This window comes from Macrotis lagotis, chromosome 4 (assembly GCF_037893015.1).
Source record: "Macrotis lagotis isolate mMagLag1 chromosome 4, bilby.v1.9.chrom.fasta, whole genome shotgun sequence".
NCBI classification, from domain to species: Eukaryota; Metazoa; Chordata; class Mammalia; order Peramelemorphia; family Peramelidae; genus Macrotis; species Macrotis lagotis.
In genome coordinates this window covers 57,862,625-57,889,032 of record NC_133661.1, presented here as the reverse complement: position 1 = coordinate 57,889,032, position 26,408 = coordinate 57,862,625, and the positions used below count along the sequence as shown (strand labels likewise).

At 36.2% G+C, this 26,408-nt stretch overlaps 1 protein-coding gene across 10 annotated transcripts in view; it reads left to right on the top strand.

Annotated features, from left to right (window-relative positions):
• Positions 1-26,408, top strand: part of KCNMA1 (potassium calcium-activated channel subfamily M alpha 1) — a 637,032-nt gene that overhangs the window by 440,311 nt on the left and 170,313 nt on the right. The window lies entirely within an intron of this gene.

Sequence of the window (26,408 nt, the reverse complement as noted above, 5' to 3'; positions counted from 1 at the left end):
GTACTTTGGAAAATAGAAGGATTAAATGATATCCTAAAGGCAAGAGAGTCAATATTGAACAAAGACAGGTGAACTAAAAATGGGAGGGACTTAAAGTAAGGGTACAAATAAGAAGCCTATTGCAATATTTCAGCAAAGAGGTGATGAGGATATATATTAGGGTGGTGACCATTTTGTTTTTTCATTTAAATTTTATATTTTTCCAATTGCATGTAAAGATCCCTTTTAACCTACATTTTTCTTCTTCCCTCCTTTTCCTCCCCCCTCTACAGGACTATGAGTAATGTTATGTAGGCTATATATGTACAGTCATTTTAAACATTTTAAACTAAATTTCCATTTTAGTCATATTGTGAAAGAATAATCAGAACAAAAGGAAAAAATGAGAGGAAAAAAACACAAAACAGATTTCTAAAAGTGAAAATAGTATGCTTTGGTCTACATTCAGACTCCATAGTTCTTTCTCTGGATGTAGATGCCATTTTCCATTGCAAGTCCTTTAGAATTGTCTTTTGTCACTTTATTGCTGAGAAGAGTTAAGTGTATCATAGTTGATCATCCCACAAAGTTGCTGTTAAGTTGTACAATATTCTCCTGATTCTGCTCATTTTACTCAGCATCAGTTCACGTAAATCTTTTCAGGTTTTCTGAAATCTAACTGTTCATCATTTCTATAGTACAATAGTATCCATCACATTCATATATCACAATTTGTTCAGCCATTCCTTAGTTGATGGTATTTCCTTAATTTCCAATTTTTTGCCACTACATAAAGAGCTGCTATCAATATTTTTGTTCATTTCTGTCCTTTTCCCTATTTTATGTTCTCTTTGAGATACAGTTGTAGTAGCAATATTGCTGGATCAAAAGTTATGAACAGTTTATAGTCCTTTGGGTGTAGTTCCAAATTGTTCTCCAGAATGAGTGATCAGTTCACAACTTCACCAACAATGCGTTAGTGTTCCAGTTTTCCTATATCCCCTCCAATATTTATCATTTTCCTTTTTCTGTCATATTAGTCAGATATTAGACAGATGTGAGGTGGTACCTTAAAGTTATTTTAATTTGCATTTTTCTTATCAGTGATATAGAGGATTTTTTCCCAATGACTATGGAGAGCTTTGATTTCTTCATCTGAAAACTGCCTATTCATATCCTGACCATTTGTCAAATGGGGAATGATTTGCATTCTTATAAATTTGACTCAGTTTTCTCTATATTTTAGAAAGGTGTCCTTTATCAGAAATACTGTCTGTAAAAATTGTTTCCCAGCTTCCTGAGTTCCTTCTAATCTTTGTTGCATTATTTTTGTTTGTGCAAAATCTTTTTAATTTAATGTAATCAAAATTATCCATTTTGCATTTTATAAAGTTCTCTATCTCTTGTTTGGTTAAAAACTCCTGCCCTCTTCATAGATCTGACAGATAAACTATTCCATGCTCTCCTAATTGATTTATGGTATCACCCTTTTATGTCTAAATCATATATCCATTTTGACTTTATCTTGGTATAGTTTGAGGTGTTTATCTATGCCTAGTTTCTTCCATATTATTTTCCAATTTTCCCATAAGTTTTTTTTCTAAATAGTGAATTCTTATGCCAGAAGATGGAGTCCTTGACTTTATCAAACCATAGATTACTATAGTCAATTACTACTGTTTCTTTTATACCTAATCTTTTCTACCAATCCATCATTCTATTTCTTAGCTAATATGAAATAGTTTTGAAGACTGATGTTTTATAGTATATTTCTATATCTGGTGCAGCTAGGATGGTGGTGACCATTTGAATGGAGAGAAGCACATAGATATAAACAGATAAAGAGAGATACAGAAATTGCATAGATAAGATTAGTCAACTGATTGCATATGAAAGAACATAGGGGGAGGAAGAGTTATAAGAATGATTCTGGAATTTCAAATCTTTGTGGCTGGAAGGATGGTGGGGACATAATAGAATAGGGAAGTTCAGAAATAGCTTGGTTCAAGGAAGAAAAGGTTTGGTATATGCTGAGTTTGAAATGATTATGACATCTCCAATCAGATATGCTTATTATGCATTTGTTGAACTCAGAGGGAAAATCAAGGTTGAATATATAGTCATGGGAATCATCTACATGAAGAGAATTATTGAATCTATGAAAACTGATGAGATAACTGAGATAAAAGACTTAGGGCAGAGGTTTGGAGTATTCCCAAAGTAAAGGAATGAAGATCCAGCCAAGAAGACTAGGAAAAGGTGGACAGACAAATGGGAAGAGAACCAAGAGAGAGTAATGTCACAAAAATCCAAAGAAGAGATACAATCCAGGAGGAGAGCATGATCCATGGTACTTCTGCAGAAGTCAAAGAAGGATGAAAACTAAGAAAACACTTAAATTTGTCCATTCAAAACTGAAATAAATTTGGAGAGAAAAGTTTTAGTTGAGTGATGAAATCAAAAGCTAAATTGCAAAAGGTTTAAAGCAGGGAGGAAATAGAGGCAATGAGGGTATCAGCTTTTTCTGGAAATTGGCTGCCAAAGAGAATAGAATTATATATGAAGAACAATAGAATGAGAGAAGAATTTTTTTTTTACTTTTAATTTAAAGGACATCTGGATTTGTTGGTAGGTATCAATAAAGGATAAAAACTCTAGGCAGAGATTAAAAATTGGGGAGAGAGAATGTTTACAGGAGCACTCTGCAAGAGGAGAAAGAAGGAATGGGTTCAAAGGTATAAATATAAGGCTTTACCTTGCTTAGCACCAAAGTCACCTCTTTACTGCAGGCTAATATAAAAGGAGAGAGAACAGGGAACAATATCAATAGGTTTTCATTATAGAGAAAGGGATAAGAGGGAGCTCCTCGTAAGTTGTCTCTTTTCTCTCAGTAATGTATGAGATAAGTTGCTTTTTGAAGAAGGGTTATTTTGAGGTGAGAAGACAACATCTGGAATAGCTTCTGTGGAGAATGCATGCAATAGAGAATTCAGAAAGAATAAAAGGATTGACTTCTAAAAGTGTAAATCCTATTGAGACCAAAAAAACACCAAACAAACCCTAAACCTGGTCCTGATGGTCACAATAAAGCAATCCTTTTATTAAATCTTAATTATTTCTCCCATCAATTTCCCACAGTGTCTGTTCTATAGCCTCCCTTTCCTCCTCAAGCCTCTCTTTGAGGTTTTGAGTAAAAAATTGTGAATATAATAGAAATTCTACCTTGATAGGATTCAGTCCATTTTGAGGAACAGGTATGGTTCAGGATTTTTACCAAGGCTTTGTTATCCAACACTCAGTCATATGACTTCTCATGTGCTACATCTCTTTCTAGCAAAACAGTACAATGGCTGGTGCTTAGGGTTCAAGAAAAGATAGGTTCATAAGAGGAAGGAGGAGAAACCAAGGAGAACCAAGGAGAAACCAATATCAAGGAGGAAAAAAGAGTTACCCTCTTCCCTATCATATCAACCCTAACATTGGAGAGTTAGCATTTTGTTCTTTATGGTTTCTGAGAAAGCCAAAGGGGAAAAAAATTATCCTGATGTGACTGAGAATGTATTCAACTTTGGACTATTATTCGTTTAACACAATGATACAGCTGAGGTAGAAATAATCAATAAAGAAAGGACATTTAATGAGATTTAGGAACATCCCAAAACATTGAAGCTCTCCTCAAGCATTTGATTATCTGGAGGCTTAATTATCTGTGTTTTCTAGTTTAAATTAAAGAAAAGCTATAATTCAAAGTTACCAACAGTTTAATGATAACGCTCTTCAATTCAGGTTAATTAAAGCACAGCCGTAATTAGAGTGTAGTGTTGTATATCACTAGGCTAGCACATAAGTATTTTCATTACAGTAAGAATTGGCTGTTCAATTTCAAGATGACATAAAGGACACCCAAATATATTTTAAACTGGGAGAAGAAGAAGGAAAACGAATTGGGGAATATGCTGAATGTAATAAAGTATAGATGAAATATACAGATTTTCAAAGCAGTTTCCATAATTATATGCTACACTAAAGCAATATGCAGCCAATAACATCTTAAAGCATTGGGAGTGACTATAATTTGCTATTCCATTGGGCTGGTGGAATGCCTCCTTTCAAGAGTGGGTTCACAAAATGTAAAAGCTGTGAGCACTTCCCCAAAATCCTATGATATCTTTGTCATGTAACTGGTGATGGCCATGTTCCAAGATAGTAAAGGTTCTAGGATAAATGAGGGTGTATCAAGGTGGCTGGGGAGAAAAGAGAAAAAGTGGGGCTAACAGTAAGCCCCAGGGTGACTCTAAAGAGAGAATCTCAACTCTGTCGTGACAGAGAGCCATGACAATAGATAACTTTTGTTCCTCTTCCAACACTGGTTACTCAGTAAACTTAGATGGATGCCTAGAAGGTGCGCCACTGAAAATATAGGGACCGTGTTGCCACCTGTTACTCCTACTTGTGACCCATTTGTTCAAATGTTTCTTCCTATTTTACTGACTAGAGCCAAGTCATAGAATCATAGTTCTGAGAACTGGGAAAGGGCCCAAAAGATCATTTGGTGTTAGTGCTGACTCCTGGCAAGTAAGATATTTTTACTTCCATTTTACAGGTTAGCCAAGACTCAGAGATTAAGGAACTTTTCCCAGATCAAATTCTCCTTAAATACACCTCACCCTAAACTGTTTCCTCCAAATTGGATTTTTTTTTTGGTCTCACCTTAACTTGCCGTCTTTCCACACCACTGATTTTTGTCAAATCATCATCTCTAGTCTGGCTAAAATCTCCTTCCTGATTTCAGCTCTTTAATGTAGTAATTCAACTGTGTTTTCTCCTTACACTTGATTTCTTTTCTCTTGGACTATCGATGTTTATATTTTGTCAACCCCTCACTTCACTTTTCTCCCCCTATCTACTTCCTCTTCTACTCCTATGCGTCTGAAAAAAAAACTAAAGGAAGTCTCACAATTGTGTTAACTTGATCCACTGCAAATTTATGTTCTCATCTCAACTTGACCCTTATCACTGCTAGTCATTCTTTTACACCTCTCTAATTCTCCTAGCCTACTCCCCACAGAGTAAATCTCTCTACAAGGCTCCAACCTCTCACCTGAGGTTTTCACTTTTTATTTGTCAAGAATTACCATTTCTTCCCTCTTCATCTAACAATTCTTTTACCTCATCTAACATTTCTTCATCCTCATTTCCAATTATTTCTATTTTCACTCTGTTCTATCCTGAAAAGGTGGTCCTTCTTACTAAAATCAACCCCAGTACCTGTAACTTAATCCCACCCATTCCTGTCTTATTCAGGAGATAATACTCTATCCCTTTTTTCTCCCCAATTTCCAGACTTGCCCTCTCTTTTGCTTCCTTTCTTGATACCTAAAAACCATGTCCATATCTTCCTCATTCTTTTAAAAATCCTTGCTAGATCCTGCAAACCCTGCTAACTATCAAACTATATTTCTCCTCCTTTCTCATCTAAAATCTTTGAAAAAGTCATCTACATTTGATCTGTTTACATTTTCTCCTGCCACTCTCTTCTCAGTCCCTACCATCACTTTATCATGCAACTGAAAATGTTCTCTCCAAAGTTACCAATGATCTCAAGTGGTCAAATCTATTGATCTCTTCTCGACCTTTATCCTCTTTTACTTCTCTGTAGTATGTGACCTCATTGCTCAGTCTCTTCTTTCTGGGTTTTCATGACACTGCTCCCCACTGGTTCTTTTCCTACTCTCTGACCATTCCTTAGTCAGTTTTGTTTATTCATCATTGATTCTTATATGTGCGACATACTCCCTAAGTGTGAGAATATTCCAAGATTCTATCTTGTACTTTTTTCTCTTTATTTTGTCACTTGCTGATATCAACTTCTACAGTATCAATTGTCTTCTCTATCTATATGATTCTCAGATCTTTATCTCCAGCCCTTCCCTCTCTCCTGAACTCCAGTTCCACTTTCTGAATTTTGCCTAGTTAATATTCATCTGGATGTCCCTGAAGCATCTCAAATTCAACATGTTCAAAATATGACCAATTATCTTCTCTCCAAAGTCACCTCTCTGTTGAACTTCCCTAATACCGCCAAGAGAACCACCATCATCCTATTTATCATAACCTTGTGATCATCCTCTGTTCCTCATTCTCACTTACCCACTACATCCAGTCAATTACTATGCTGTCGTTTTGATCCTTACAATATCCCTGACTCTTTAATCACACAGCCACCATGCTAATGCAATATCTTATCACATCTCATGGATGATTACTATTACATCTTATTTGATCTGTTTACCCCAAGTCTTTCCTTTTTTTCTAGTCCATTATTTGCAGTCCATCAGAGTAATTTTCCATATCTGCTCATGTCATCTTCATCTCACCCTTCCCAACCTGACTCTATTTAAAATCAAAGTCAGGGGGCAGCTAGGTGGCATAGTGGATAGAGCACTGGCCCTGGAGGCAGGAGGACCTGAGTTCAAATTTGACCTCAGGTACTTAATAATTACCTAGCTGTGTGACCTTGAGCAAGTCACTTAACCCCATTACCTTGTAATAAAAAAAACATAAAATCAAAGTCCAGTGACATGCTGTTTATATATAAATATATATAAGTATTTGTACACACATACACATGAATGTATGTATATATTCAATACATATATGCACACACACATAAACATATATACACACATACTAAGTCTTCTTACCTTGGTCCCTTCCTATCTTTTCAGTCTTTTTATATGTTACTCTCCTCCTAAACGTCTGAAATGTAGCTGTACTGATCTAGTTACTATTACACCTGTGGCATTCCAGTTTCTATCTCCATGCCTTTTTACTGGTTGCCCCCCCCATGTGTGGAATTTCTTTCCTGCTTACCTCTGCCTCTTGACATACCAATTTCCTTCAAAACTTAGCTCAAATGCTAGCTTCTAAGTGAAGATTTTGTGGATATATATATATATATATATATATATATATATATATAACATATAAAATATATAATATAAATAAAATGTTATATCCACCATTATGACAGAAGATCCTTGAAGACAGAGTGTTTTTATTTTGCCTTTGTAACTCTAAAACTTAACACAGTTCCTTCCATGTAGGAATAATTTAATAAATGATTATTTTTTATTTTTGATTGACTAATGGAAGAATGAAAACTAAAATCTTGGTCCCATGATTCCACGTCTCTTTCTATCCTGACACACTATCTTTGATCATAGTTCTTCTCTTCACACACAGTAGGTCTCTAAAATAGCTAGGTCAGGATTTATGTATGATCAAATAACATTGGACGTACTTCAAAATAGTCTTATAGTGTACTAACTCCTACTGACACATAGTCTATTTGAATTATAGTCAACTCAGTCATCACAAAGCATTTTACTGTTCTACAACTCACTAGACCAGGAAGATAGGAAGGCCATTCACTCAGTCCAAAGAATAAAGAAAACAGAAGTGAATAAATTTTCTTAAATTTCATTATTTATTTTTCATTAGATTATTTTTTTATTTATTTGCTCTTTTATTTTTATTGCCATATGAGCTATCTCATGAGTTCAATTAAAAAAAACCCCAATGATTAAAAACCAACTATTTCCAAAGTATGGTACAAGTTTCTGTGCTTTCCAAAGCAAAAATGAAATAGGCCTTTCCCTCAAAGAGTTTACATCTCTGTGGGAGGATTAAACATTTATTTATCTATGTTTTGGAGGTTGATACTCAAAAACAATAAATACAAGTAAATATCAAGGGAACAAGAGGCAAAGTGTTATAATTAATAGAGGCCTCAGAAAGAGCTAGGTTCAAGTCTTATCTCTAATACATAAGTAACTGTGTGATTAGGGACAGGTCACTTAATTTCTCGGTGCCCCAGATAATTCTCTAAGATTATAAAGTGTAGTGTTGTTGTCCATCTGCATTGGTAGAGGGAATTTATTCACTAGGAATTTCCTACAGCAGTGAAATCCTAGGTGCAAACCTCGCCTGAAAAAAAAAAAAGAAATAAGATCAAAAGGTAAAGAAATCTCTTAATAAAGTCATGTAGGTGTGAAAGGTTTCAAGTACCTGAATTGTGCTTAGATGGAATCTAGGGATTGTCATAATAATGGAATTGAAGAGTAGAGTTGGGAGTACATTCTGGATATGGGGAATCATTGGTGTGAAGTATGTATGTATGGTGGCCAAAGAAGAAATGTCATGCTCAGGGATTATCTGGTAAACTCATTTGTTAGAATGGGGGCTGTGATTCAGAGTAAAAGTGATCACATATCTCAAAGTCAAAGAAAGAAAAAAGCTCACAAATAGATTAAAATAGTCATAGCAGTCCCTCTTTGTGTAACAAAAAAAGGAAAACTGAAACCAGAGTGACAAATTCTAGTCTATGAATGTGATGTAATATTATGGTTCCACAAAAATTAAGAAATAAGAAAAATTCAAAGAAATTTGGACTGATATAAGCAAAAAAAAAGGTGTGGAGTGGGGAACATATACAATGACTACAGGAAAGTTAATTTAAAAAATACTGAAATGAAGTCAAGGTCTATATAATTGGAATGGCCTTTCTTGATTGAGGAAGAAGAAATTTAGGAAGTGCCCTTCTTTCTTTTTCTTGGGAAAGTAGAAGAGTATGAGTACAGAGCATAGCCACATAGCCATTTAGATGTTTTTGCCTTTAAGTTTGGTTTAATTGAAATATTTCTTTGTTACAAAAGAAGAATCTGAATTGTAAGATTAAAGAGAAGAGATGCAAGTGAGTTTTGTTTGGGTAGAATCATTGAAACTAGAAATTTAAGAACCATACCCTCTCTTTCTCAATTTAGTTTAATCAAACAAATGTCCATTAAGCACCAACTCGGCATGAAACTTTCATGTTTAGGATATTGCCCAGGGAAATCATTTTGTTCAGAGGTAACTGTGAGATAACTTCCCTCTCACCAGCAAAATGGCTGACTAGGTGGCTTTTTTAATTATATTTTTGTCGTAAGCTGCCACTTTGGAGCATAGCTATTATTATTGTAATGACAACCACAGAGGCCCACAGAGGAATATTAGAGCTGCCCCTTATCTCTTCAGCATGGTTAGGAAGAATTGATTGGCCATTCATTATTCAATCAAGTAATGCTAAGCATTTATGAAGTATTAATCGCAGGTATAACCTTGTGCTACTTAATAAGGGGAGATGAAACAGTATATTATAGGAAGTCCTGTGGCAAAATGTTGCCCCAATCAATGCTATTTATAAACATCCTATCCAATACGATATTTCCACACTTCATCATGTTTTTGACTGACCACCTTCTATAACACTGTTTCTTTGACAAATTACTTTTATAAATACCATGTTTGCACACAATAATTAGCAAACATCGTCGTTCAGAAGTTTTACCCTCAGAGATGGTTGCCAGATAGAAGTAGTCAAAAGAAGAATGGAATTGGAGTTAGGAGGTCAAAATTTGGTTACTGGTTTAAAAATTCCTTAACTATGTACTTGAGGTCAATTCTGAGTCTCAGTTTCCTCATTTGTAAAATTGGGACAATAATTCATCTTACATAATTATAAGACTAACTCTTTAAAAACCTCAAAACTATATAGAAAAATGACCTGTTGTTATTGTCATCATCATTACCATATTGTCTCATTCAAATCATCTTTTTTGATGTTATTCAGATAAAAAAGTCTGAAGACAATTCCCTCTGCAGCTATAATTCCCTTTTATTTAATGTTCTGCAGACTATTGCACAAGTATCTAAAATGACCTCTTTTTATAATTGGATAGCAGTATGGAATATAAGCTCTTCATATATTCTTATTATTACACATGAAATTATAATTAACAGTACAAGGCAGTAAACAGTAAGTGGTACAGGAGGAGTGATGACTTCATTCATTAATCTCCTTGATGGTGATTTGCCGCAGATCTAACCCGAGCTTTGCCGTTTAGGGACCAGCCGTTCCCATTGGCTTCAGAGGTGGCCTGTGAGTCTGTATGGTATAACTCAAAGGCACCTGGCCTGTGGGTTATAAAAGAGTCAGCTGTTAGTCACACACCAGGATTCCATCTGTTCATGTCATCCTTCCCATGGCACACCCAGCTCAGCAGCCAGGCTTTGGGGGATATCGTTCATAAAACCTGAGCATATGTGGCTAGTCACTGGAAGGTCATAGAATAAAGATCACTACTGAAGGATCACTTTATAGAATAATTAGGGGGAAAAGCGTCTATGTTGACTATAATACAAACAGTAAGAAGAAAATAAGCTGATCATCATTGCTACTTGCATTTTTTCTTTCCCAGCAGCTAGGCTAACATTTAAATAATTTCTTTTATTCAATCAAGCTTTTTATTTTTTAGTTCTTATTCAAAGTCAGTTGATAGTACCCTCCCCATCCAAATGATCTTGTATTTCTTTTTCATATGGTTATATATGTTACCTGTTATTTTCCTAATAGAATGTAAACATTTTGAGGGCAAGATCCATTATAGTCTTGTTTTCGAATCCACTTCACTTTGCACATGACTAAGCTAGGTGGTCCAGTGGATAGAGTACTAGGTCTGGAAACAAGAAGACTCGTCTTTCTGAGTTCCAATTTGACCTCAGATACTTACTAGCTGTGAGACCCTGGGCAAGTCAATTAGTGCTGTTTATCTTCATTTCCTCATCTGTAAAATAAGCTAGAGAAGGAAATGGCAAAATACTCCAGCATCTTTGCTTAGAGGACCCCATGGGATCATAAAGGTTCAGATGCAACTTAAAATAAATACAAAACAAGAAGTAGGCTATCCTAGGTACTTAATAAATACATGAGTGAAGGAAAAAACTGTATGAAATCCCTAAGATATGCAGTGGGTTATGTTAAATGCTTAAAGAGAAACAAAGATATGACATGATCCCTGTCTGTGATGTCTCGTACTCCATGCTTAGCCTGTAGAGCATAGAGATAGGGGACACACACACACACACACACACACACACACACAGAGAAGGGACAAAGAGACAGAGAGAGACAAAGACAGGAAGTGAGAGAGACAGAAAAGAAAAAGACACAGAGATATGCACAGAGACAGAGAGGTAAGGTACCAAATTCATAGAGCCGTGAGTCTCAAATGAGATGATGTCTGGAAAGTGCATGGCAAACTTTAAAGTACTATATAAATGTCTACTATAATTTATATCTTTTTATCTGTCCCATTGGCTAGCACCTTGTTTTTTCAGACTAGGCATCAAATAAATGTTCATTGAACTTAATTGCATTTGTTATTCCCAACAATATACTGATCATAAGTGCCAAAGTAATCGTACATACAATAATTCCTATGGAATCCCTTGAATTCAACAGAGGGAGAGATCCCTCTAGGCTAGCATTGTAATGGAAAGCTTCATAGATTGAGGGGGAGAGAGGGTGGAAAGGAGCAGAGAAGAAGAAAGAGGGCATGGGGGGGCTGGTGTGATCCAAGAAACACCCCCTAAGGATGAATTCTTACCCTGGAAAGGGCATGTACCCTGTGAATAAGGAAATTGATTTTCTTTTCTCTATAGAAACAAGCTCATCGTATCACAATAAGATATTTTTAAAAGCAGGCTATTATTTTTATCTTTAGTAACAAGTGTGAAGAATCTGCCAGCTGTGGGGAGAGAAGTGAGGGCAGATGGGAAAGGGAAGGAGGAGAGGGGAAGGAGGAAACCCTAAGTTCAGCAGTTGGGCTGCTGCAAGAACATCATGTTCCAGGTAGCGAATCTCACAGAGAGCATATTAGTCAGTCATTCATCACCTGCAAAATATAAAAGCTTAATTGTATTAGGTTTTACAGCTCAGAGGGGATTAGGACAAAAGATGTATTTAAAATATGGTGTCTGTCTCTGTCCCTCTGCAGCTGATAGGGTAGTTAAAATTCTAATTGGATGTGAAATAGCTGGAGCCTGGGTAACTGAGAGCTTATTTCAGCCACCAGTGTGCTAAAGGACAGAATTTTCTGTATGAATGAAGATGCAACACTCACTCAAATACACAGATCTTTTTTTACTATCTAATTCCCCAGGAAGAGAAGAGAGACCTAAGATTTTGTCTTCTCATCCCTCCCAAATTCAATAGACAAAGTTAAATTGGAACTTTTTCCTCTAAAAAACTGTTGCCTGGGTACAAGATAGAATTATTGATATCTTCATTAGCTATATTGAGAAGGAGAGGGGAATAGTGAATGAAGAGCTGGTTTGAAAGCTGGGAAGATCTGTGTTCAGGAACTCTCTCTGACATATGTCACCTGTGAACCTATGCAAATTGCATGGCAGGTGTCTGACCATGGACTTTTTGGGACTAATTTATTAAGAGCCTACCATGAGCCAATACTACATTAAATTCTGGGAATAGAATCACAAAGATTGAAAAAATTCACTTCCATATAGACATACATGTGTGTGTTACATTCACACATATAGTTATATACAAACATATAATTATATGTAAATATGTAGCATATAATGTGTATGTGTAATAAAATGTATACAAAATTTACAAAATACTTAAATTTCAGATAGTTTTGGAGGGAAAGTACTAACTAGCATCTGAGATTAGCAAAAGTTTTATCTAAAAAATATTCTTTGAGCTACGTCTTGAAGTATAAGAGGTAGAGGTGAAGAGGGAGTGTAATTCAGTTTTATAGGATGGCCCAGAGAGACCTCTGAGATAGGAGATGGAGTACCATGGGTGGACTGCTAGAGGTCAATTTGGAAGAATTAAAGAATTTGAGGATGGCTGTAATGGTAGCCTGAGGCCAGGTGTTGAATTACTTTTAAAGCTAATCTTAACTAATACTTATATTATGCTTTAGAGTTTGCAAAACATTATACCTGTGTTATATCATTGAATCATATCACAATTAAATATGTAACATCATAATTTTATATTTAGATGAATCGATGACTTTGGGAGAGTTAGGTTGCATAATGAATAGAGTCACAAGTATAGGTTCAGGAAGACTAATCTTGAGTCCAAATTTGTCTTCAGAGACTTACTAGTGTGTGACCCTGGGCAGTCACTTAATCCCATTTGCCTCAGTTTCCTCATGTGTAGAGTAAAGAAGGAAATAGCAGAAGTGGAGAAGGAAATAGCAAACTACTACAGTATCTTTGCCAAGAAAACTCCAAATGGGTTCAGGAAGAGTTGAACATGATTAAAAAACTAGTCACTCTTTTTTGTAGTAGTATTATCTGTGATCTTTTCTATTAATTTAGATCATCCTTTCTTTGAGAAATCTTGAACCCTTGGTCACTCATTGACTTTAAAATGATATCTTCATCATATATTTCTTCTACATGCATTTTGGCAAGTTCAGTTACTAGTGCAAGCTTTTTCTTCCTAAGTATCATAGATACCCACTCTGAAAGGAAATTAAGTAAGGAAGTAAAGGGATCCAAATGTAGTAGCTAGCACTATCACTGAAGCCAAAAATAAGTTATTATAGAAAACACTGAAAATTCTGTACTTATTTTTTTTTCAGTTAAATCTACCAGTACTTTCATCTGGCTATATTTATCTTGTTATACTTCCTACCTGCTCTTTTTTTTTCTCTCTTTGAGAGGTAGCATAGTGTAATGGTTAAATGGCTGGATTCAGAGGCAGAACACAAGGGTAAAAATGTGAAAAGATCTTTATAGGAATTGGGATGACACTTTCATGTAGGCAAGATAATAAATCTGGTATTGGGTCTGTTTCATTAGATATAATAATTGGAGTAAGAATCTGGCAATCAAAAGAGAAATCAGAACTAATAATAGAGATCTGGGAGTCATTTAAATAGTCAGGGTAATAAATTACATGGAAATGAATGTCAGGATAAATAATATAGACAAATATAAGCTGCTCGAGGACTAGAATAGTTCATTTTTCGTTTTCCTTATTATAGACAATAAATGCTTATATTGACTGAAGTAAAAAATGAAGGGACTGAAGATAGATCTTTAGGAAACCTACTTTGATGGATTGTAAGGAAGATGGAACAGTGGCAATAGGGATTGAGAAAGGAGGATGAACAAAGTAATGGGGTATAGAAATCATACATACATATACACATTACTCTTTTGAGGAGGGAGCATAAAATAAGGACTTGAATATGGAGACACATCTGAATCAAAAGGGTGTTGCTTGTTTGAAGTGTGGTCTTACCCTTCATGATCCCATTTGGGATTTTCTTTCTTCTCTACCTCATTTTATAAATGAGTAAACTGAAGCAAACAGGATGAAGTGACTTGACAAGGGTAACATAGTTAATAAGTGTGAGAGGTCACATTTGAACTCAGGAAGATGAATCTGCTTGACTTGAGCTCCAGTGCTCTGTCTGCTGCACCACCCAACTACAAATAATCAAGTATTCATTTCTGTCTATAGGAATCAAATGTATATTGGGGGCTGGTTCCTTATTGGGATTATTATAAAGAACCGGAGTACCCAAATTTCCTAACTAGGTAGTGAGGTAGCACAATGATTGAATGCTAGAGCTAGAGTTGGGAAGACCTAAGGTCAAATACCTACTAGATATATGATCCCAGGGAAGTCACTTAATCTGTCTCAGTTTCCTAAATCATAAAATGGGAAAAATAAAACTACCTGCCTCTGGAAGTTGTTGTGAGGATCAAATGAGATACTAATTGTAAAGCATTTAGCATCTGGCTCATAGTAAGCACTATTGAAGTGATTTTTATTCTTATTAAATGGTGGAAGGGTTGGAAGAAGAGAGGAAACTTTTATTGACAGTATCACTTTTCATATTCAACCATACCTTATTTTTGGACAAAAAACATTTTTATAATAAGACAGCACCCCTCAGAATCATAAATATACCTGTATGCTCTTTTTTAAATGAATGTTTCCATATCAGTGATTTATATTAATTAAAAATGTGAGCACCAGATTTTTTTTTTTTTTTTTTTGCTTCTAACCAGTTTATCCTAAAGTCAACTTGGTTTCTCCATTTACTTACTTGGACATCTCCTTTGATTCTAAGACTCACTTCAATATTCCAAGGTTCCTTGGACCAAATGAAAGTAGGTTGAGGATCTTGGTCTCAGTTAGGTTTTGGAGGGCTGGCTGCCCTTTCTGTATACAAGTGCACAGTGTAACTCCTGGAGCCACCGCAAATCACATCTCTGTATTTGAACAGGTTGATTTTATTGTGCACTGGAAGGTGCAAAATCTACAGCAGGTTTCCTTGTCTAATTTGTGTCAGCAAGTAATCTTTCTAGTCCAAAGGGCCAATGTAATGGTGAGAACAATTTATTTCCCTCTGGGTAGGTAGAAACAGTTGGGCTCGGTTTCTTAAGAGCCTTTGTTCAGGAACATCTGTGTTGAAACTACTGTAGTTAACAGATGATGTTGGCAGTAAAAAAAAAAAAAGAAAAAAGGGGAAAAAAGCTTTATATAATGCCATTGTCAAATTTGGTAGAACTCTACTTAATAATTATCAAGAAAGTGATCTAACTTGTTATTACAACAGTTTTATTGCAGATTGCCAGTTTAAGACCTTTTTGTGACAAGTGACATTTTTCTAAAAATTCTTTTCTCTTCCCCTGTAATTATTTTGAAACAAACCACAACTCTTTGGACATACTGGAAAATGTCATTTGGAAGGAAAAAAAAATGCAGGAGTTAAAGACTGCCAATCTGCCAGTGCAATCATGAAGCCAAACTTCTGCCTAATGTTCCTACCCCATTCCTCAAACAATGGTGGTGACATGGAAAGAGGAGAAAGAACCATGAAATCAAAGAAATGAAAGGAACCTCCGAAAACAACCAGAGCAATCTAGACCAGATTAGGAACCTTCCTCTACAATATAGTTCACAAAAAGCCACCCAGCTCTTGCGTGATGACTTCGAATGAAGGGGAAACACCCTGCCTTTTAAGGCAATCCATTTTACTTTTGATTTGAATAAGAATATTTTCCTCCTATCAAGCTCAAACTTTCCCTTTGCAACTTTTACTAATTGTTCGAGTCTCCCCTTCAGAGTCAAACAGAACACATGTATTGCATCATTTAAAAGATTGCATTTCAAATACCTGAAGGTCTTATCACATCCTCTTAAGTATTTTCTTGTGTAGGATAAACCTTTCCAGATCCTTTAACCAATCCCAGAACAAGTCTTTGACTACTCTCTTCTCCTGAATATATTTATCAATGTCTTTTCCAAATGTGGTTTCCAGAATAGAGTTCAATACTATTGATGTGGTCCAGCCAGGACAAAATATAGCCATGCTATCACCTCTCTACTTCCAGGATACCATGCCTCTCATAATGCAATCTAAGTTTCCTTTAGGTTTTTTAGTTACCATCCCCCACTATGAACTTACTTTGAGATTACCATACATTAAAACTTTAGTCCTACAAAATCTGCAACTCCAGATTGTTTTGAGATGAACTTCTGCCTAGCCACTCAGCATATTTTACTTATGAAATTGATTGAGTCCAGGTGTAAAACATTCTTATTTCTACAAAATTTCAAGTTATTAAATTCAGTCTAATATTCTAGGCTTTAAAAAATCTTGACCCTGTCATCCAGTACAATAGTTATCCTGCCTAAATATATGCTAACTAAAAATCTGATGTGTGTGTGTGTCATTAAAGACTTTACTATAGTCACTGATGAAAATGTTACACAGCATAGGGCTGAGCATAGATTTCTAGGCCACTACATTGAAAAATTTCTTCCAGGTTAACATTGAACAAGGAATGACATCTCTTTGGATCTGGTCATTCCATAATTTCTGAATCCTTATAATTTGTATTATTGCCCATTCTGCCTTTCAACACCTTTTCCATAATAAAATCATGAAACTTTATAGAATTTATCTCCTAGAGGACAGTGAATGTTCCCTACACCTAGAATTCTTCTAGGAATGTAGAAGGAGCTTCATAAATACTTTGCTAAAAGTCAACATTAAGTAAATCTATTATATTTCCATGATTTCCCTAATTTTTTCTAATAAAAAGTTGATATGACATGACTTGTTCTTGATGAAGTAAACAATATTAGTTCTTCATAATAGCCCCAATCATTTTCATATGTTCACTAAAAGTTAATTTTAAAAATTATAGTAGATAGTATAGAAATATAGTTGACATGATTGCACATGTATAACCTATATCAAATTACTTAATGTATCAGGGAGGGGGACAGGGAAGGAGGGAAAGAATTTACAACACAAAATTTTAAAAATAGAATCTTTTTAAAGCATTTTAAAATAGATTCTTGAATATAAATTAGAAAAAAATTATTAAAATAATGATAAGTAGATGGTTCTATATCCTGAAGAGATCATGAAAAAGGGTAAAAAAAAACATCGCTTTACAAAAATAATCATAGTGGCTCTGTTTGTGGTAGCAAAGAATTGGAAATCAAGTGAATGTCCATTAGTTGGGGAATGGCTTAATAAACTGTGATATATGTATGTTTTGGAACACTATTGTTCTATTAGAAATCAGGAAGGATGAGAATTCAGGGAAGCATGGAAGGATTTTCATGAACTGATGCTGAGTGAGATGAGTAGAACCAGTAAAACATTGTACTCCCTAACAGGAAAAATATCAGAAGAGCATTGGGTCTGGAAAACCTGAGTTTAAATTTGACTTCAGATACTTTCTTGGGTTTGATCTGGTTCTGCTTGCCTTCATTTGCCCAACTGTAGAATGGGGAGAATTAAACACATAGGGTTGTTGTGAGGATCAAATGAGATAATATAGTAGATGAAGTATAAATGCTTATTGTCTTCCACCATCCCTTTTCTTTCTACATTATGTAATTTTCCCAATATTTAAGTAAAGTTCACTGACCTAAAATCTGAAAATTCTATTGTCTTCCTTTTTTTAAAAAATGAGGACATTATTTTCCCTTCTTTAATTTCATGGTATCTTTGGTTTTCCAGCATTTTTCAAAAACCATGACTCAATAATCATATCAGCCAATCCTTTCATTAATCAAACGTGATTCATCTGAGCAAAGGCACCCGGGGATTCTTTATTTTTTGTATTTTTTCTTTTTTTAATTGATATTTTATTTTTCCAAATACATGTTATGAAAAATTTTCAACATTCGTAGATATACATATGTATATTTTTAAGTTACAAAATTTCCTTCCACTCTTTCTTTCCAGCCCCCTTTCTCAGCAGCAAAGAGGTTAATATTGTGCATACACATTTGTGTTAAACATGTTTACAGATGAGCCATTTTGGGTACAAAGAATTAGGATTAAAGGAAAGAAATACACGAGATATTTTTTTGTTTTGTTTTTCTTCCTCTAAATGAGGATAGCATTGTCCATAGCTGGTCTAACAGGGTTGTCCTAGCTCCCTGAACTGCTGAGAGAAGCTGCCTCTATCAGTGTGGATCATCTCACAATGTTGTTAATGTGTACACTGTTCTCTTGGTTCTGCTTTCTTCGCTTAGCAGCAGATCTTATAATTCATTCCATGCTTATCTAGGGTCTGAACATTCATTCATAGTCTCTATAATAACAATATTGTTGTATAGAACAATATTATTCCATAATATTCATATACCATAACTTGTTTAACCATTCCCCAATTGATGGGCACATCCTCAATTTCCAATTCTTTGATTATTTACACTTTTCTTATTTAACTTGGGAATCTACTAACCATTTTGACTGTCTTCTTTCCAGTTCAAAGTCACTTAACCCCATTGTCTTGTAAAAAAAAAAACCCTTCAAAAATGAGTAGAGAGAGGACAAAGAGATTAATATGAATTGGAAGGGTAAATAAAAAATTCTTGGAAGATTGACCCATATAGGGAAATGCTCACTCTTAAAAGGGGGAGAAAAAGTGAGGTACAATGTGATGAGTCAAACTTTAACCTGGGGGAGAGGGGGCCAATTTTGGATACCTTGTATCCTGTTTGCCTGGGGCAAACTGAAGTGTCCTGGGTGTTTTTCACTCTTTCCTCTCTACTATTTTGCTTGGTGATCTCATCAGCTCCCATAGATTTATTGATCTTATTTAAGTGGATGATTCTCCAATCTACTTGTCTAGCCCTATTCTCTCCCCACTCCCTGATCTTTATTTAGCCTTGCCTCTCTAACTGCTAAATGGATGCTCAAACTGGATTCCCATAGACATCTTTAATATATATATATATATTTAAGGCAATGAGATTAAGTGACTTGCCCAAGGGAACACAGCTAGGCAATTATTAAGTGTCTGATACTGAATTTGAACTCAGATACTCCTGACTCCCAGGGCCAGTGCTCTATCCGCTATGCCACCTAGCTGTCCCCTCCCATAGACATCTTAATCTGAATTTATTATCTTTCTTCCCAAAGTCTTCACTCTTTCTAACTTCCTTATTACTATCAAGTACCACCTTCTCCCCAGTCATTCAGTAAGTCAGAAGCATCTACTATGTGCTAGACGCTGGGGTAATGAAAAGCAAAAATAACTTAATCTAATCCGGTAGGCAATACGCGAGCTACAATGTACAAATAAAATAGACAATCAGTCAAACTTTCAAACTAAGTGTCCTCCAAACTCCCCTTTCTTTCTTATTAACCATATCCAGTTAGTTGTCAGGACTTGTCATTTCTACCTTTATAGCATAATCTGATATATATATATATACACATACCCCTTCTCTCATCTGACGTTGCCACCATCCTGGTGCAGACCCTCATCCCCTCACTTCTGGACTATTGTAATAGTTAGTGGGGAGGGGGAGGAAGAGGTCTCTTATCACAGGTTTCTCCCACTCCGCTCACCTATCAAATTGATCTTCCTTAACCACAGGTCTGACTATGTCACTCCCATTCAAAATGCTTTTGTGGCTTCCTGTTCCCTTCAGGATCAAATATAATTCTCTATTTGACTTTTAAAGCCCTTCGTAATCTGATTCCTTCCTCCATTTCCAGTCTTCTTAAACCTTACATCTGCAATATACCCTGAAGTTCAATGACACTGGACTCCATACTCCTCAACCACAAGACTCCATCCCTTGGCTCCAGGCATTTTCAGTGGCTCCATGCCTATAACCTCCTTTCGTTTTATTTCCCCCTACTGGTTTCCTTGGCTTCCTTTGAGTCTCAGTTAAAATCCCACCTTCTACAAGAAATCTTTCCCAGAATTTTATAATCTCAATGCTTTCCCTCTCAAATTATACCCAATTTGGTCTGTATCTCTATCTCTATCTCTATCTCTATCTCTATCTCTATCTCTATCTCTATCTCTATCTCTATCTCTCTATCCCTATCTCTATCCCTCTCCCTCTCCCTCTCCCTCTCCCTCTCCCTCTCCATCTCTCTCTCATTTGAACATATTGTCATATTGTCATCTCTGTTTGACTAGCAGTCCATCTTGGCAGAAGGGACTGATTTTTTTGCCTTTTTTTGTATTCCTAGCACTGAGGATAGTATCTACATTATATTGATCTTAGTCCTTCATTCTCAAAAAAAGATTATAGTGATCTTTTTTCCATGACAAGTTCATGAATTGGATTTGAATGAGGTGTGGCTGTGCTAAGTCACCAGCTTCATTTCTCCACTGGAGTCATTTGGGTTCAGTGGCTAGATATGAATCAGGATGACTGAAGATAGCCCTGGATGTGAGACAATTATGTTAACTGACTTGCTCAAGGTCACAAAGCTAGTAGTGTCAAATGTCTGAGACTAAATTTGACCTGACTCTAGAGCTGGTGCTCTAGCCACTGGGCTACTGAGGTGCCTACCTAATATACATTAGGCACTTAATAGACACTTATTAGCTACCTGTTTTAGTTTTATAAAATACCTTCCATCCTCCTCTTGTACTTAGTCAAAATATTACCTCTCTTCCATCCTTCAAGCAACTGCTAAAGTTCTTCCTTCTCAATTTTTTTTTCTGGACTAAATAAGTGGAAAGGGACAGTTTCCCCCAAATCTATTCTATCCTAATGTACAGTCTTCATTTACTAAATCTCCCTATCTGATTCATTATCTGTTGTTTATATGCAAACCCAATGGTCATCTTGTTTGATTTTTTTTCTTATTTGTATATGATTTTTATGATTTTTATCTTTTTGATTTTTTTTAATTTTTAATTTTTTAGGTTTTTGCAAGGTAAATGGGGTTAAGTGGCTTGCCCAAGACCACACAGTTAGGCAATTATTAAGTGTCTGAGACTGGATTTGAACTCAGGTACTCCCGACTCCAGGGCTGGTGCTCTATCCACTGCGCCATCTAGCCACCCTATCTTTTTGATTTTTATCTTAATTGTATATCATTTTTATCCTTTCAATCTTTCCTAGATTCATTCTTCATAAAGGTCATCTAGTCTATTGCTTATCACAGCATCAGGTTCAGATAATTAAGAATGGGAATGACTTTCTAGAAGCCATAGCTAGCCCAGTGGCAACTGGGTTGTGAGAAATTGAATGGTTTATCCTTTTTGGAACTGTACAGGTTGTCCCAAAAGTTTTTAAATAATAACTTAAAGCTGCCTTAAGATTTTTGGAATACCTGTATAAATGAAGTAAAAGGATTCTGTCCAAGGCTAAAGGGATATGCTCACGCCATTTCCTCAGTCCTGTGCTTAAAACTTCATTATTTTACCTACTCTCATCATCTGTTTCCCTTTGGTGGTACCCCACTCCCCACCAACTCTTTCCACCTCTTATAGAACCCCAAAGAGAGGATATGGGCATTAAGACAAGTGCCCTTAATTATTTCTGGCAGGATCCCCACAAAGGAAACCATGGGGCAATTCAATCTTATTTGGTTAGCCACAGGTTTTCAAGGAAATAGTGGCTGGGAACTCTGCTGAGTTCTGAGATTTCTGAGTTTTCATTCCTATCTAAAAATCCCAAAGACTTATTCTTTCAATTGGCTTCCCTGGGGAAATAAATAATGTCTTATTTTCTACAGTCCTGTCTCATTCAGTAGTCTGTAAACAAAGAGTTTCTCGTTGACTTGAAGTAGGTGCATTGGATTGTATGAAACTGAGCCAAATATTTCAATAGGGAGGAAAAAGGGGTCCCTTCAGAACTGACAATGCATTTCCTTGTGAAGATGAGGAAAGTAGTTGAGAAATTGAAACCTGTCTCTGATGGGGAATGAGAGGAGAGATAGTATGAGAGGAAAGAAAAGGTGAGTCTCCTAATAAGATTCCCAGGATACAGTCCATTTTTGTGCTTTTGCCAAAAAGCACAGTTGGACCAATGACCCCCCCCCATTACCTTGGGTTGGCATTTAGGATCCTCCCTTTTCAGGCTTATTACTTTGGTATTCTTTTCTTTTTTATAGTTTGTACCAATCAAACTTATACTTATTGAGTCCAGGGACGATAATTAGCAAAGTATCTAAAACATCAATCAGTGGTTCATTAATATTGGTCAACTGACTGACAATTTCCCAAATTTATCACTCCATTTACCACCTCTATATTTTTGAATAAGCTACCCCAGCATGTATTCCCTTTTTATCTTTTCCTCTTATAAATTCTAACTTCTCACAAGGTTTAGCTCTTCTAAGGATAACTTTTCCCAATTCCCTTAGCAGTTTGTAGCCCTAAATTTGCATGTTTGCATCCCCCCCAAAGAATGTAATAGCCTTGTGGGCAGGTACTGCTTTTTGTTTTGTGTTTCTGATCATTAGAATTTTCTTGAATATAGTTGATGCTTAATAAGTAACTGTCAGAATAGACTGATTTGGTAGGAAGGGAAGCAGTGGAAATAGAATAGCTACTCTCTACTTAAGTAAATTATGTCAACTTAATTACTGTTAAGGAATTACAAGAAGTTACTCCCAGAGAGAGGAGGAGTCACAGGGATACATGCTAACTGGACTGAGAATCAAACAAGCTAGTTTCTAGCCCTGACTCTGAAGTTAACTACATTTATAGTCTTGGGAAAAATCATTTAACTTCTTTGGGACTCAGTTTCCTCATTTTCAAAGTTAAAAGATGTGACCAAATAACTATAATATCACTTTTAGCCCTAAATATGTGACCATATGTTACCCAAAAAAGCACTGGAACTGATAATCTTTAAGGTTCCTGGTGGGTGTATGTAGGCTGTTCCCTATTATTAACATAGAACTTTGAAGAGTAGAATTAAGAGATCTCATTAGGGAAGATATGATAGGAAGGAAAGATGGTCTGGCTAGGTGATGAGAAAGATATAGCTGACAGAAAGTCAACATAATCTACTGGTACTTTCATAATATCAGTTGAAAATGAAGATGTCTTCTAGGACATTGGGTGAAACCTCACTGAGTTGAACTTATGGTAGGATGGGGACAAAAGTCACACAGGATAGTCAGGTTTATTGAAAAGAATTATCAATCTGTCTGCTTTTCCATGTTCATAACAGGTGAGATTTCTCATGTTGAGTCAAATTAAGTTGCAATCTCCACTCCTTTCCCTCGTTTCTACTTTTCAACTAACTCCCCTTAAAACCCCAAAGTCTTAAGTTCCTACTGGAGAGAACATCCAAATTTATGAGTTCATAGATTTATTTGAGAATCTGATTATTTTATTATTATTTTTCCTTTAAATGTAATTTTATTCATGTAGAGAGAGAGTTATCCTTAGACTGTGTTTAAGTCTTGCCTCTGACATACACTCATTATGTAAATTAATCCCATAGTACCACTCCCAACCCTTCAGACAACCTCATAGATTTATTGGAAGGAAGTAATATCAAAGCTCAATTTAGCTTCTCTTACTGGGAGAGAAAGAGCATCATGTCTACATTGACTTGGTGCAAATTTTCTGTTGGGAAAAACCAGGACCACTTGGAAAATATCAGCTCCTTAATTCCCCACTCAAACAGATAACTACCCTACCAACACATTAACGTGAGTAATGTGTTTTCCCTCAGGAATGATGGCTCTATTCATAGTTTGCTTTTTTTTTGCAAGGCAAAAGGGGTTAAGTGACTTGCCCAAGGGCACACAGCTAGGTAATTAAGTGTCTGAGGTCAAATTTGTCTGAGGTCGAATTTGAACTCAGTTACTTCTGACTCCAGGGTTGGTGCTCTATCCACTGTGTAACCTAGAAGCTCCCAAAGTTTGCTTTTAATTTTAAGAGGACATTTTCTTCACAACAACCCTCTCAGATGGGAAATCCAAATACTGCTGTCTCCATTCCAGAGATGAGGAAACTGAATTTCTGAAGTTTTGTGACTTTTCTGAAATCATGAAATTAGTAAATTTCAAAAACAGAGGTGGTAAATGGAATGATAAAGCTGGGAAATTGTCCGTCAGTTGAGCAATATTAATGAACCACTCATTGATGTGCTAGATAGTTTGCTAATTATCGTCCCTGCACTCAATAAGTATAAGTTTGATTGGTACAAACCATGAAAAAAGAAAGGAATACCGAAGTAATAATTGCCCAACTTTGTGCTTCTCTCTCTAAATTAAATTTCTTTTTCTCCTTATGTTTAGGTGAGTTTTAAATGTAGGGAAGTGGGAGCAAGAAGTAGGGGTCAATTGGAACACTTTCAATCAATCATTCAATCAATAAGCCCTTATTCCTGTGTTCCAGCACTTTGCTAAATTCTAGGAATCTTAAAAGAAAAGACAAAAATATAGTCCATTCCCTCCAGGAGTTTGCCTTCTAATGGGAAATTCAGTGTGCAAACCTTTGTATTCAAATAAGTTATAGCCCAATAGATGTAATCTCAGAGGGAAAGCACTAACAGTGTGGGAATGAGGAAGAGCTTTGGCATGATGGAGGGTTTGAGTTGAGGTGGCCAGGTCGTGCCATAGTACATTGAATGGTGAGTTCAAATCCAGCCTCAGACACTTACTAGTTGAGAAAGTGACTTAGCTCTGTTTGCTTCAATTTTCTCATCTGTAAAATGAGCTGGAGGAGAAAATGGCAACCAACTCCAGTATCTCTTCCAAGAAAACCCCAAAAGGGATCACAAAGAGTCAAGCATGACTAAGAAGTGACTGAACAACAGTAGGATTGGAATGGAGTCTTGAAGGAGATAGTGAAGTCAGGAATAAGAGGTAATGAAAGACATGAAGCAAAGAGATGTAATGTTGAGCTTAAGCATCTAGAAGGTCCATGTGACACAAGAAGGGAGTAAAATATTAGAAGACAATTTGGAAGGCGTCAGATCATTAATGACTTTATTTTTTAATTTTTTTTTAAATTTAAGGCAATGGGGTTAAGTGAATTGCCCAAGGTCACACAGCTAACAATTAAGTGTCTGAGGTCATATTTGAACTCAGGTCCTCCTGACTCCAGGGCTGATACTCTACCGACTATACCACCTAGCTGCCCCTCATAAATGACTTTAAAAGCCAAATAGAACATTTAAATTTTATCCTGAAGATAGGGAACCATTTGATTTTATTGAGCAATGGAGAGTTATGGTCAGCTCTGACTTTCCACAAAACCAAGCATCTATGCTTTGATTCCATGAATATGTAAAGAGAAGGAATTCTTCTTCCCTCTTTTACATCCCCACCAGCAACATCAGATGACCATTCTCTATTCCTTTTGAGGAAATACACCAGAGAATTGGTATTGGCTGCATCCCAACAAAGAGGCCCCCTCCAAACAGACTGTAAGTTTTCTCTCCTCTCTTCTTATGGCTCTTGGAGAAGAAGGAGGATCCCACTCACCTAGTTGCCAGTCCTTTTAGTCCTAATTCCACCCCCCTCCCCAGGGTCCCAAGAGATCAACTAAGACTTCTGGCAGAACCCATGTGCTTCTCCTTGTGGAACCAAAGCACCCATGCCCAGGTCTGTGAGGGTTGTTCCAATTCAAACTCTTGCTATATAAACATAACCAGTGTCTTCTGTGTCTGTGTATGTATATGTACATAAGAGGGGAGATCAGGTGATTGACATGGTAAAATCAAAAAAGCTGACAACCAAAACTGAGACCAAGTATCCATCCAATAATTGATTCCTAAGTGTTAATTCAGTGACTCTGGTGCATACAATTTGGTGATGGACACTGGGGAGAATTCTAAAGAGGTGTGAAATATTGACCTTGACCTCAAAGCATTTATATCCCAGTTAGGGAAATAAGACCTATACATGCAAAGCAGAGGCCATTCAAGGAAAAAAGGATGGAATCCAGAAATGTATGGTCTATGTTAGAAGAGGTAACAGGGTCAGGACATCAGTGAGGTCTCGAGTCATTAGAGGAAGACTTCATAGACCTTGAAGAAGACAGAACACAGGAAAATATTCAATTGTGGGGGCAGCAGCCTGTGGGAAAAGGAGCCAAAAATGTGGCCAAATATCTTCAGGACTATTCTTCTGACCTCTCAGCTCCTATGGAATCCTAAGTGGCAGAGCCATGCTGGGCTCTTACGTCCACCTAAGTATTATTATCATCATTCCATGTGCACTGGGGTCGGCTCTGAGCAACAATTGAAGCCATTTATCCCAAAACCTGGAACAGGATCCAAATCACAGGTCCACCTGCTC